Genomic DNA, 4,762 nt, shown 5'->3' on the forward strand with positions numbered 1-4,762 from the left:
TGTCAGTCACCTGGTGTCCCTCGGTGAGTCCCTCAACATTCACATACATATGTAGACACACATTGACTCATTCATTCAATAAGTGTTGGAACAGCTTCCCCATATCTCACTCTAATCTCTTCTCTGATTCTCTAACAGATCTTATCTGAAAAAAGTTTGAGATCTCTAAATCTGTCTGAAAGAAATATCTTTATTTTGTTTTATTTAGTTTGTCACTCAATTAGAATGTAATCTTGACAAGGTTTTCATGATTTCCTTGGTACTCAGTCTCTAATACTCAGAACAGACCTGGGAACTTAATGAATATTTTCAATGTATTAAATTAAATATTTTCTAAATGACTCTTCTGCTTTAGTCGCTATGCTTAGGCTGAGACCAATTAGTGAAAACAATAGCAATATGTTTTCTGTATAGAACACCAATTATTTTTGTAAATCAAATGTTTTTTTTGTTGTTCTGCATGAGAATAATAATAAACATACTGTGCAGAGATTTAATTAATCTCTTTCTGAAAAGACTGTGTATTATGCATTGTGTCTTGGAACTTAGGCATGGACTCAGCATTCATAGGTCCTGACTGTTTTGAATTTCCTTTTCCTGATGGACCTTTCGTTTGGATTTATTTTCCAGTCTCACGTCGGGTGAGAAAAATCCTGGGGAGTTTTCTGTGTTCTAGGTCTTGTGGCCTGAGCTGACCTTCACTGTTTTTATTCTTCCTTGATAGCCTGCTTTACAGTTGGTGATAATGCACATTTATTGACAGTGAACTCAAAACACATGTACTGTTTCCACTAACAGGGTACCAGACAAGCAAATCCTATATAATTTTGCAGCTGGAGCAAGGAAAAGAGCTCTAGGCAGGAAGGAAGAGAATTTCTGGGCCAGAATCTGGGTAAGCAACAGGGTCCTGTGCTCTAATAGGAGGAGGTGCTTTGTCAATGAATAATATCAGTCAAATATTAATTAGCAGATTTATTAAATGAGTGGTAATTTCTAAAATGTAGGTTAAGCTACTGGAGCAGAATTCCTTAGATGTTATTATCATTTTGTTCATATGTCAGATGCTACTCTTGTGTCCTCTTGCCTTTTCTTTTACTTTCGGGAAAAGGATAATTCATGTACTTGTTAGGGTTAAACTGTCACATGCTGATTCTTTTCCTGATACCCCTGTGAAGACTATCCCTCTATTTATCTGCCTGATATCTCATCTCCATTCTAACTCTTTTCACATTTTAATTTTAAAACTCTTTTCTAATTGCTGACGCTGTACAATCTGTTTCTTCTATTGAAGTATTTTCTTCATTTGACACATTTGCCACATCTAAGTGTCAATTTTTGAAAAAAAGTAAATGGGCCTTGGGGTTTTTCAAACAATTTTATCACCATAATACCAAGGTAATCATTTATTTTTCAATTATTTCAGACAAGGAAAGTGCCCTTAAGAAAAAACACACGATATCCATGCATCCTATCAGAAAAGACGCATCCACCGGTATGACAATGGTGAGTTTTATAGCTGTGTACACCAGTCATCGAAGGTAAAGACCTGGTAATGGGTTAAGTTAGTAATGACGCACAGTCACCTGAGTGTAATTAGGCTGGCATTAAGTGCTTTCTAAGCAAAAAAAAATTTTGATACTTTCAGTTCAGTGAATAAAGTGACCTGTGTTCTAAACCATAACATGAGATCTTTTTTTTTTTTTTTTTTTTTTTTAACACATCATCAGTGTTTATTGGTCAGCTCTCCCAAACAGGCCAGCCCTGGGGCTTTGGGGCTGGGCCTCCATGGGGAGCGGTCGGTCAGCAGCTAATATGCCCTGAGCCCCAGGGCTGGTGCTGGGGTCTGTCAGTCCTTCCCCAGGCGTTCCAGGTCCAGAAGGCTTTGTGGGGTCTTGGGCTGTGTCAGGCAAAGGAAAGCTGCCTTGCTGGAGGAGCAGGACTTGTGGAGAGAGGTCAGAGAGGTCACACATGCGGACTTAGAACCTGCTAAGTCCAATGTCAGCATGTGACAGGAGGGGAAGTGAGGCAAAATGGCAGAACCCAGGGCAAAAGGTGGCAGGGAGTCTGAGAGTGAGGTTGGGAGACCAGCACCTTTTAGGCCCTGAGCAAGAAGAGGGTGACTAGAGTCTTCCAGGTATTCCTCCCTCCTAGCTTCTGGAAGTGGGAGTCAGGGAGGGGGCTCCGGTCAGGCAGGGGTAAGCTCCATGTCATGGGGACTCTGCAGGACAGGCAGGCTTGAGGCGCCACTGTGCCTGGACAGGTTCTGCAGGCTCCCCTACTTGGTCCCTGTGCTGGAGGGGAAGCAGAGAAGAGGCTGCCAGCCTCATCCCCGCAGGACCTTCACTGAGCCTTCTTGGTCACCCTCTCGCTCTTCAGCATCACGTAGGTGATGAACAGTCCCACAAACAGGAGCAGCAGGAGGCCTGCAGCCAGTGGGATGGCGACAGCATAGGCTCGGGGCAGGAAATACTTGTGGATGACATGCTGACTGTCGATGAATGGCAAGAGAATCACCCAGGCGGTGTAGTAGGTGAAGATGATCAGGCTAACGGCGACGAGGCCGAGTCCCACCACCTGGTCTGTCCCCGTGGCCTGGAGAAAAGGGAGGTCTCAGCTGACCAAGTGACTCTATTTTGGCGCACTGATGGAGGCGGGGCGTCGCGGCCCGATCACAGTCTAAGCTTCCCATTCAACAGACGCTAGAGGGCTGACTAGGGATCAGTTTCATTTCCGCGCGCGTTCAGTCACGGGAGCCGCAAGCCACCGAGATCTTTAAAATAGAACAAGTGCATATACATTGCTCATGCTCAGACTTTGAAAGATATTGATATCATCACAATTAATGGAATAACTGCAGTTGGGATCTTACAAAAGAGAAAATATCTGTTTCTGCAGGAGATAATGTGAATGCAAGTGTCAATTGAGAAAAATGACGAGACAAGTCTCAATCATTTTAGGAGATTTATTTGCCAGAGTGAAGGACATGCACCTGGGGGACAGGTGTATACCTTTCTTCAAAGATGATTTTTTCTAAACTTAAAGGGGGAAAGGGTGGGATATTGAGAAGTACACAATTTTCATGTAAAAGGTGGGTAGAAAAACATAGTCATTCATGCATTTTTCTGGCTGAGTGAATCTGGATTTTGTTTTACATGAGATGACATAAACAAATGAGGCAGAGGAATAATGCAGGAAAGCTGCATTTTATATAAGACAACATAGGCAAAATGGGGCAGGGAAACAAGCGGATATGCATTTGTGTCTGGTGAACTGGGGATGACTGCACCTGGAAAGAGAAGCTATCAGTTTGCATTGCCATGGTGTCATTTTAACAGCTCATGAGGAATTTCCTTGTGGGCAAAATATGGGGGAGGCATGTAGCTTTTCCTCTTGTAGCCATATTATTTAGGAACCAGAAGGGGGAGGCAGGTTTGTGTGACCCTGTTCCCAGCTTGATTTTCCCCTTTGGTTAAATGAGTCTGGGGTGCCAAAATTTCCTTTCACACAAGTAACATTGGAAAGATTTCAACTGCGCTCTACCACTGAATGGTTGGTCTAGGATTCAAAGGTGGTGAAATGAATGTATAGATGTATGTTGGTAAATCGTTAAGAGCTTTTAATCTTTGTCCCTAAAGGAGAACTCTCTCATTCTGGAGGATCCCTTTGAATGTAATGATTTGGGAGAAGATTGCACTCACAGTTCCACAATGACTGAGTGTTTGTTAACTCAGAGTGGAAAGAAACCCTATGTCAGCAAACAGTGTGGAAAATCCCTTAGTAATCAGTTGTCCCCTAAACCACATAAACGAATTCATACTAAAGGTGGATCATATCAGTGTAATATATGTGAAAAGGCCTATACTAATTGCTTTCACCTTAGACGGCACAAGAGGACTCACACTGGAGAGAGGCCATATGCATGTCATCTATGTGGAAAATCCTTCACTCAGTGTTCTCACCTTAGAAGACATGAGAAAACTCACATGGGAGAGAGACCGTATAAGTGTCATCAGTGTGGGAAAGGTTTTATTCAATCCTTTAACCTTCGAAGACATGAAAGAACTCACCTTGGATAAAAGCGTTATGAATGTGATAAAAGTGGGAAAGTCTTTAGTCAAAGCTCTGGCTTTAGAGGACACACAAGAATTCACACTGAAGAGAAACCACGTGCTTGTCTTCTATGTGGGAAAGGCTTCAGTCTATCTTCTGACCTTAGATGATATGAGAGAACATGCACTGGAGAAAAGCCATATGAATGCCATTTATGTGGGAAAGCCTTCAGTCAATGTACTAATCTGAAATAACATCAGAAAATTCACCCTGGAGAGAAACTCATAAATGTCTTCACAACATATTCTGACTTTAGATGATATGGTGTTAGGAATGACGAATGTAAGGAATATGGAAGAGACTTCAGCTGTAGTTGTAACATCTAAACATGCCAAAGGATTCACATTTTGAAGAATTACTGTAATCAACATGGACGTTACTTCAGTTACCTTTGTTCTTCAGCCCACATCAATAAATTCATATGGAAGGGAAATTGTACGACATGTGTGTACCAAAGACTTGTTAGTGATCTGATCATAAATGACACGAGAGAGCTGAAACTGTCAATATAATAAACTAAAAGTCTTCAGCAACAGTTTTAACAACTTAAAACGTGTGGGACTTTCAGGTAGAGAATCTCTAGCTCTGCGTTCAGTATGAAAATGTTTTTATGTGCAATTCGTTGTCAAATAACGTCAGAAAACTTTACCTG

General features: G+C 41.8%; 2 pseudogenes across 1 annotated transcript; one reads left to right on the forward strand and one right to left on the reverse strand.

Annotated features, from left to right (window-relative positions):
* The first annotated feature begins 7 nt into the window (after positions 1 to 7).
* On the forward strand, positions 8 to 4,220 carry LOC111534580 (annotated as a pseudogene).
* LOC111534579 lies at positions 1,691 to 2,728 on the reverse strand (annotated as a pseudogene). Its single transcript, XR_003308295.1, has 2 exons — positions 2,713 to 2,728; positions 1,691 to 2,609 (listed from the first exon to the last, which is right to left on the reverse strand). The product of XR_003308295.1 is annotated as a dolichol phosphate-mannose biosynthesis regulatory protein pseudogene (transcript).
* Positions 4,221 to 4,762: the final 542 nt, after the last annotated feature.

The sequence above is a fragment of the Piliocolobus tephrosceles genome, unplaced genomic scaffold, assembly GCF_002776525.5.
Source record: "Piliocolobus tephrosceles isolate RC106 unplaced genomic scaffold, ASM277652v3 unscaffolded_29972, whole genome shotgun sequence".
Lineage (NCBI taxonomy): Eukaryota > Metazoa > Chordata > Mammalia > Primates > Cercopithecidae > Piliocolobus > Piliocolobus tephrosceles.